Raw genomic sequence first — 10070 nt, forward strand, 5'->3', positions numbered from 1 at the left:
TGGTTTTACCATTTGCCTACCTACCACCATATACCTTCCCTTGGGTTCTGCAGACTCAAGGGTCATCTTTATTTTAAATCCCCCAGGGCCAGTGCTCCTCCGAGTGTTGGTCCGAACTAGAGTCCTTTGCAGCGCCACCTCGGGGAAACTCGAGGGTTGGTTTTAGTTGTACGGAGTGCTCATCCGGTGTGCCCTAAGAACGAGATACGTGCGACTCCTATCGGGATTTGTCAGCACATCGGGCGGCTTTGCTGGTCTTGTTTTACCATTGTCGAAATGTCTTGTAACCGGGATTCCGAGACTAATCGGGTCTTCCCGAGAGAAGGAATATCATTCGTTGACCGTGAGAGCTTGTGATGGGCTAAGTTGGGACACCCCTGTAGGGTTTTGAACTTTCGAAAGCCGTGCCCGCGGTTATGGGCAGATGGGAATTTGTTAATATCCGGTTGTAGAGAACTTTACACTTAACTTAATTAAAATGAATCAACCGCGTGTGTAGCCGTGATGGTCTCTTTTCGGCGGAGTCCGGGAAGAGAACACGGTCTCGTGTTATGCTTGAGCGTAAGTAGCTTCAGGATCACTTCTTGATCACTATTTGCTTCTCGACCGTGCGTTGCTTCTCTTCTCGCTCTCTTTTTGCGTAAGTTAGCCACCATATATGCTAGTGCTTGCTGCAGCTCCACCTCACTACCCTTTCCTACCCTTAAGCTTAAATAGTCTTGATCTCACGGGTGTGAGATTGCTGAATCCCCGTGACTCAAAGATACTTCCAAACAGATGCAGGTGCCGATGATGCTAGTGCAGGGGACGCTACCGAACTCAAGTGGGAGTTCGACGAGGATTCGGGCCGTTACTATGTTTCTTTTCCGGATGATCAGTAGAGGAGCCCAGTTGGGACGATCGGGGATCTAGCATTTGGGGTTGTCTTTCTTTATGTTGGTTCCGTAGTCGGACCTTGATTGTATTCTGGATGATGTACGACTATTTATGTATTGTGTGAAGTGGCGATTGTAAGCCGACTCTTTATCCCGTTCTTATTCAGTACATGGGATGTGTAAAGGTTACCCCTCTTGCGACATGCCTACCATGCGGCTATGCCTCTAAGTCGTGCCTCGATAGGTGGGAGATATAGCTGCATTGTGGGTGTTACATACGTATGCAAGCATGTTGCTTATTACTTGGTAGACCATGGCAATTTTATAAAAATTCTGTACACCATGGTAGAAACAATCAGTATACTTCATAAGGACAAAAATATTACTTTGCTTCCATGACTCCTGATTCCATTTTGAAAGATGATATTAATAGAGCTAATAAATCAAAATAAGAGCAAAATAAGAGTGAAAATCAGATTGTGGCAAAAGAATTTGAACAACAAATGAAGCCTAATAATAAACCATCTAGTGTTGCTTCTGAAATTAAATTGAAAAGTGCATGTTTACTTGCCACCAAATTTGATATTGATGATCTAGATTTTAGCAAATCTATTTGCTATGCTTTTGTGTGCAAAGAGGCATTATTTTCGTTCGAGGACGTGCCTTCCTCTTTGCCTCCCGCTGTCACTAATATTTTACAGGAGTTCGCTGACGTCTTTCCATAAGACGTGCCACTGGTATCACCACCTATTCGAGGGATTGAACATCAAATTGACTTAATTCCCGGTGCATCATTACCCAACCGTGCACCATACTGTACCAGTCCAGAGGAGACGAAGGAGATTATGCGTCAAGTACAATAGCTGCTCGAAAAAAGGTTATATACATGAATCCCTTAGTCCTTGTGCTGTTCCTATCATTTTAGTGCCAAAAAAGGATGGTACGTCGCGTATGTGCGTTGATTGTAGAGGCATTAATAATATTACTATTCGTTATCGTCATCCTATTCCTAGGCTAGATGATATGCTTGATGAATTGAGTGGCTCTACAATATTATCCAAAGTTGATTTGCGTAGTGGACACCATCAAATTCGTATGAAATTGGGAGATGAATGGAAAACAACATTTAAAACTAAGTTTGGATTATATGAGTGGTTAGTCATGCCTTTTGGGTTAACTAATGCACCTAGTACTTTCATGAGATTAATGAACAAAGTTTTACGTGCTTTCATTGGATGATTTGTGGTAGTTTACTTTGATGACATATTGATTTATAGCAAATCTTTGGAGGAACATTTTGGAACATTTACGTGCTGTTTTTATTGCTCTACGTGATGCACGTTTGTTTGGTAACCTTGGGAAGTGCACCTTTTGCACCGACCGAGTATCTTTTCTTGGCTATGTTGTTACTCCACAGGGAATTGAAGTTGATAAAGCCAAGATTGAAGCTATTAAGAGTTGGCCGTAGCCCAAAACGGTCACACAAGTGAGGAGTTTCCTTGGCCTCGCTGGTTTCTATAGACGTTTTGTGAGAGATTTCAGCACCATTGCTGCACCTCTCAACGAGCTTACAAAGAAGGATGCGCCTTTTGTTTGGGGTACCGCACAGGAAGAAGCCTTCACGGTATTGAAAGATAAGTTGACACATGCTCCTTTACTCCAACTTCCTGATTTTAATAAGACTTTGGAGCTTGAATGTGATGCTAGTGGAATTGGATTAGGAGGTGTGTTATTACAAGATGGCAAACCTGTTGCATAATTTTATGAAAAATTGAGTGGGCCTAGTCTGAACTATTCTACTTATGATAAAGAATTATATGCTCTTGTTCGGACCTTAGAAACATGGCAACATTATTTATGGCCCAAGGAATTTGTTATACATTCTGATCATGAATCTTTGAAACACATTAAAAGTCAAGCAAAACTGAACCGTAGACATGCTAAATGGGTTGAATTCATTGAGACTTTCTGTCGGTGTCAAAACCGGCGGATCTCGGGTAGGGGGTCCCGAACTATGCGTCTAAGGCGGATGGTAACAGGAGGCAGGGGACACGATGTTTTACCCAGGTTCGGGCCCTCTTGATGGAGGTAAAACCCTACGTCCTGCTTGATTTATTCTTGATGATATGAGTATTACAAGAGTTGATCTACCACGAGATCGGAGAGGCTAAACCCTAGAAGCTAGCCTATGGTATGATTGTATGTATATGATCTATCGACTAGCCTGGCCTTGGTTTATATAATGCACCAGAGGCCTAGGATAACAAGAGTCCTAGCCGAATACGCTGGTGGGGAGGAGTCCTTGTCTTGATCAGCAAGTCTTGTGGAATCTTCCTTGTATGCGGCAGCTGTCCGAACTGGCCCATGAGTATACGGTCATGGGGGTCCTCGGCCCAATCATACAGACCAGAAGATGACGTGTTGAGTACCCCCTAGTCCAGGACACCGTCAGTAGCCCCCTGAACCGGTCTTCAAGTTAGGGACGCTCCTCGATTCTTCCGAACTGTTCTTCATCTTCGGTTGTCGGTCTTGAAAATTGGTTCAACAAATATTCTCATCTTCGATCTTGAGGATCGCCGAAATGCATTCAACGAGTTTACACGTCGGGTATCCGAGGAGCCCCTTTAAGTTTCTGGCCTTTATCAATGCCTTGTTATTTTTATGCCACACCTCGGGTTCGAAGTTGTTCCCGAGAGGCAGTGTCCTCTTACGTCCGAGCTCTAACGCCGGACTGCATTCGAGGTATCTTTTGCAGCCGAGCACCAATGTCGGACTGCTTCCGAGCTCTAACGCCGGAATGTATCCGAGCTCCAACGCCGGACTATGTCCAAACTCCAACACCGGACCGTATCCGGGCTTGAACGCTGGACTATATCCGAGGTGTCATATCACCTTGGTTCAAAAAAGTTGAAGGAGTTTAGCCGAGCTTAATGCTGGAAATGCCCTCTATGGAGCCAGCCACTAGCGCCCGTGCGTTATGCCGGACTGCTTCCGAGGTGGTGCACCACCCCGACTATGGGCTGATTTTTTGTTAATAATTTTGATTGGTGCAATTTATTCTCTACCGAGATATATAGCCAGTAGCCCTCAAGGTGTGTATCGGTCTAAAACCCAAGATGTACCTGAAGGATGACGTAAGACCGCTGATCCCAGTAGCCGCTGAGACTCAGGTTGATTTGCAAAATCGGCCTGAGGATCAAGTCCTAGCTCGGCAGAATACTTCGGGACACAAAAAGCGGCGTGCTCAGTCCTCGAGACTCAGGTTGGGTGCGGCCGACAAACCTGAGGATCAAAATCTTGTCGGAAATTGTATTGCACTTAAAATTTTATGCATTGGACAGGCAATGCAGTAGCCCCCGAGACACTAGTCGGGTGGCAACACCAGATCAGGGGATCGATGCGCCCCTTTAATATTTGTAAATAATAAGCCCGAAGCCCAGTAGCCCCCGAGCCTTAATGCGGGCACGGGTGGCCGAATTAAGGATCGATATCCATAGTAAAATCACAAATTATGTGTAATGACTCTATGTATCCAAGTACTTTACGTCATTAATGCTCAGATCCGTATTGTATAAAACTTTGTTGACCGACCATCGACTTCAACCTCCTCGGCCAATAGCCAAGGAGTGTTTGTCCTACTTTATAAAGCCTTTATGAGGGCAAAGATTTACGACAAACAAGGCAAACTGGCCACACGGTTTTATAAACAAAGGTACGCAGAGAGATATGTTATATTACTGTTTAACATAAGAAATGTCTTCCAAAGAAAATAGTCCCGCTATCGGTTCCTTCCTTTGGGTTGTCGTGCTAAGCATGATCATGAAACCTCGGCTCTAATGTAAGAGCAAAATATCGAGGATTTAGTTTGGGAGGCCAGTTAATAGCCCCCGGTAGTGTTCGGCGACAGTCGAGGTCAAGCCGTAAACACTTCGGCCATTGTTATGAATGACCCATCATTTGACACTGTCATCGGATCGCTGACCAGTTTACGCTTATTGTGACAGTCAGTTTTTGGCTTTGTCCACTGAGGTGCTTAACCATGTGAGCTGGAAGCACAATCGCAGTGGTTCTCCCTTTGCACACCTAGCCGAACAAAGCGGAACGTAGGAAGCAAGCGCAGGAGCCGGGCAACCCAACTATTGACCGAAGACACAATTCAAAACCGATGCATATATAGCAATATCCGAGAATGTTTTTGCCGAATCTCTAAAGGTGTCCGGCGTTGCACTGCGAGATTTGTGCTGAAAACACACAAATGGTTTAAAAGTGCCATAAGCTTGGAAAACCAAAAAACGTTTGTAAAAGCTTGACGTCCGAACAAGATCAAGTGTTCGGTGCCAATCCGAAAATTGGCCTTAGAAAAAAAGTGTTTCTGTCGTGCTTTAACATGACACATCCTATCTCAAGACTTCAAGCGGGTCAGCCTACGGCTCCAACCTCCTATCCCGAGGGCGGAGTACTTCTCATTAGGCCAATTTAGCAAACTAAACTCTAGCGGCTTTGAGAGAGAAATTAGGCTCCCCGGCTAGTGACCACACGCTCGTGTCGAAAAAAGGAGTGATAAATAATAATAGTAATAAAAACTTTGCAACGACTAAGAAGAAGAACACTTATTATAAAACGGCTCATATAAATTTAAGAGCCCCCAAGTGACTTGGGTAAAAGAATTTTATGTATAATGATTGTATGTACCGAAGTACTAATATCATATCTTTGTTCACCCGAACTTTAAACGCGTCTTAACCGACCGTCGGCTTCTCCCTCTTTTGTCAAGGACCTAAAAGTGTTATGTACTCCACCAGTCGAGAATATCGATAGTGTTTCCGATAACCAGGCAACCGGGCCATAAGGCTGTAACAGACAAAGCGCGCTCAGGGAACTTATGCTATATTACATACGAAGTGTAAGAAGCATCTTCGAAGAAAATAATACCCCCACCGATACCTTTCTTCGGTGCTCATTATTACTATGAGACTTGTGCAATAGATTTTTTGTACTCATGAGTTCTGTTGTGTGCCGACCATGATTGAAAACAATAAGAGCGCTAGCTTTCGGCTTCACCCAGTCTGAGGTCAGAGCTCGGAGGACCCGGTCGTCACAATCGCAGAGGTGCTCCCTTTACTCCCTAGACGAACAATCGGGAATGTAGGGGTAAGCACAGGAGCCAGGCAACCCAGCTTGCAAATTTCTTAAGTCAATATGGTGCATATTGTGGCGTAATACACGAACAAAGAACGAAGCCATACAAGTATAATCATATGCAAGAGGAAAAAGCTTCATGAAGGAAGCCCCCAAGTAAACGGGGTATTTGAATTTGCATGCCACAAACAAAGTTTTGATAAGGAGATTTTTTACAAGCAACTTTTGCCAAAAAAGTATAATGCTTGGTCGAACCGAACACAAGTTAAAAATTAAAACTTTGAGCATGAAAGCGACTTAGCTGGATAATGTGTTCGGTATTAATGACGCGATCCGAGCTTGATGCGGGACAAGGTTCCATCCCCCAAGCCGGTCCCGAGGTGGCGGAGCGGAGAGCTCGACACGTTGAAGTGGTGACATAGCATGGTCAATGCAGGCCGGCAGAGTGACGCCAAAGTCCCCGGATCATTTTCCTATGCACAAAAAATAGTGCAAACCGAAGATAATAGTAATAATAATAAAAAAATCGTTGCATAATAAATAATTTATGCAAAGTGAGTAATAAAAGAAATATGGCCTGGCGCCGAAGTCAATGTCGATGCATGGGCGTCGGCGTGATGCGGTAAAAGAGTGGCGGAGCCTGAATTCACAGGTCGGTCCGAGTTCCGGATGCGGCGTTTGCCGGACTATGTACGGAAACTAACCGAACTACCACGCGACCGTCGTTAGTGCGGCCATCATTTGATAGAGCTGTGTACGGATGATGGACAAACCAGAGTAATAATTTTTTGGGAAAAATGAACCCAAACAAGCAAAAAATACTAAGATTAAAAGCACCTGGTTTATTTGTTGTACCAATCCGAAGGAAGGTGATTCCCAAAATTGGGACTCGATCCACACACCCATTGCCTGATGGGCGATAAAGCGACGACAGGGCGATGCTGGCAAAGGTTGGCTCGCCGAGGCAGAGCCCTCGGCCTAGCTAACGTGACGGAACTGGTCGGCTAGAGACGCCGAAGTCTCCGGAGTAGGTTGATGAAGAGATGGCGAAGCCCCCGGTCCAGCCGAGATGTCGAAGCCTCGATGTCAGCCGATGAGTCGAAGTAGGTTGGCGTGATGGACACCGGCTTGAAGAAGCAACAGTGTGGCCCTGTCGATGCAGGTCGTGACGTGGTCAATGTCGGCTTGATGAAGTGACCGTGCAGCGATGTTGGTGATGGTTTATCCTTCGCGATGCCGAACTCTTGTTCGGCTTGCCGAGATGACGATCCGAAGAAGTTGAGCTCGGCTCAATAAAGTGACGACGCGTCTAGCGCGGGTCGGCAGTCTTGGAGCAATATTGCCGGACTGGTTTGACACCAGCATGATGGTGAAGATGACCTCAGGGGAGGCTTAAAAATTTTATGGGCATGTGTTTAAAAACGACACACAATACCCTAGAAGAGAATTCCTCTAAAAAGGTTGTCCAATATCATGTTCATAAAGAAACATGAATTCGGGTCGGATCCGTATTCGCGCAGAAAACGGATCCAAGCATTGGTCCACTCATCGGAAGGTTCCTGGAGTTTGAACCGTCGGATCGAGCTGAAATTTGGAGGGTTGGTAGATATGGGAATTCCGCAGTAGATGAACGGTTGGATCTTCCAAAGGACCTCCGAGGTGGTCTCTGGAGACCACGCCCTAAACTCGTCCAGATTCCTGTCAAGATTTGACAGGGCTCCGGTATATCATAGATTGCCTGAGATTCCTCCATCGGAACTCGACGAAATTTTGCATGCTTGTTGTAGACTCAATTCCTCACAATTCCACCAAAGGGATCGTCAAAACGATGCTCTAAGAGGTGGTGGCAGCGGATACAAGTTCGCTGTTCAGAAAAACAGCACGGTCGCCCGAGGGCAATGTTGACGTTGAGCCCCCGAGCTCCATGGATGATTCCTCCATGATCTTGATAGAGATCGGAGTTGATGTTGAAGAAGGCCCTCGTCCGAACATGATGATCGGAGATGGAGTACGGTCCTCGGTCGAGCCAAGGTGACCAGTCGAGCCGGCAATGAAGATGCCGGCATCGCAGTTGACCTGCAGACGAGCCATCGATCCTTTTGCCGATCACACAGCGGAACTCTCAATGAAAGCACCAATGTCGGTGTCAAAACCGGCGGATCTCGGGTAGGGGGTCCCGAACTATGCGTCTAAGGCGGATGGTAACAGGAGGCAGGGGACACGATGTTTTACCCAGGTTCGGGCCCTCTTGATGGAGGCAAAACCCTACGTCCTGCTTGATTTATTCTTGATGATATGAGTATTACAAGAGTTGATCTACCACAAGATCAGAGAGGCTAAACCCTAGAAGCTAGCCTATGGTATGATTGTATGTATATGATCTATCGACTAGCCTGGCCTCGGTTTATATAATGCACCAGAGGCCTAGGATAACAAGAGTCGTAGCCGAGTACGCCGGTGGGGAGGAGTCCTTGTCTTGATCACCAAGTCTTGTGGAATCTTCCTTGTATGCGGCAGCTGTCCGAACTGACCCATGAGTATACGGCCATGGGGGTCCTCGGCCCAATCATACAGATCGGGAGATGACGTGTTGAGTACCCCCTAGTCTAGGACACCGTCACTTTCTCTTATGTCATTAAACACAAGAAGGGTAAAGAAAATGTTATTGTTGATGCATTGTCTCGTCGTTATACTATGCTTTCACAACTTGACTTTAAAACATTTGGTTTGGAGACCATCAAAGATCAATATGTGCATGATGCTGAATTTAAAGATGTATTGCAGAATTGTAAGGAAGGGAGAACTTGGAACAAGTTCGTTATTAACGATGGATTTGTGTTTCGTGCTAACAAGCTATTCATTCCACCTAGCTCCGTTCGTCTTTTGTTGTTGTAGGAGGCGCATGGAGGAGGATTAATGGAACACTTTGGCGTGAAGAAGACGGAGGACATACTTGCTAAATATTTCTTTTGGCCCAATATGAGACAGGATGATGAGCGTTTTGTTGCTCGCTGCACTACATGTCGAAAAGCTAAGTCACGACTCATTCCTTAGGGTTTATATATGCCTTTGCCTGTACCTAGTGTTCCTTGGGAGGATATATCTATGGACTTTGTTTTAGGTTTACCTCGAACAAAGAAGGGGAGGGATAGCATATTTGTTGTCATGGATAGGTTCTCGAAAATGGCACACTTTATACCATGTCATAAAAGCGATGATGATGTTAATGTTGCTGATTTGTTCTTTCGTGAAATTATTCGCTTGCATGGTGTGCCAAATACTATTGTTTCAGATCGTGATACTCAATTTCTTAGCCACTTTTGGAGATGTTTATGGGCTAAGTTGGGGACTAAACTACTTTTTAGTACTACTTGTCACCCCCAAACTGATGGACAAACTAAAGTAGTCAATAGGACATTGTCTACTATGCTTAGGGCTGTTTTGAAGAATAATAAGTAAATGTGGGAAGAATGCTTGCCTCATATTGAATTTGCTTATAATCATTCATTGCATTCTACTACTAAGTTGTGCCCTTTTGAAATTGTGTATGGTTTCCTACCTCGTGCACCTATTGATTTGTTGCCTCTTCCATCTTCAGAGAAGGTTAATTTTGATGCTAAACAACATGCTGAATTGATTTTAAAAATGCATGAGTTAACTAAGGAGAACATTGAGTGTATGAATGCTAAATATAAACTTGCTGGAGATAAGGGTAGAAAACATGTTGTGTTTGCATCCGGAGATCTTGTTTGGTTACATTTGCGTAAGGATAGATTTCCTAATTTGCGCAAATCAAAGCTAATGCCACAAGCTAATGGTCCTTTTAAGGTGTTAGAGATAATAAATGATAATACATATAAACTTGAGCTTCCTGCAGATTTTGGGGTTAGTCCTACTTTTAACATTGCAGATTTGAAGCCTTATTTGGGTGAGGAAGATGAGCTTTCGTCGAGGACGACTTCATTTCAAGAAGGAGAGGATGATGAGGACATCAATACCATTATTACACCCACAACCCCTACTGCTATACATACTGGGCTAATTACTAGAGCTCGC

This window comes from Triticum urartu, chromosome 5A (genome assembly GCF_056163025.1).
Source record: "Triticum urartu cultivar PI428250 chromosome 5A, HENAU_Tu73, whole genome shotgun sequence".
In the NCBI taxonomy this organism is placed as follows: Eukaryota; Viridiplantae; Streptophyta; class Magnoliopsida; order Poales; family Poaceae; genus Triticum; species Triticum urartu.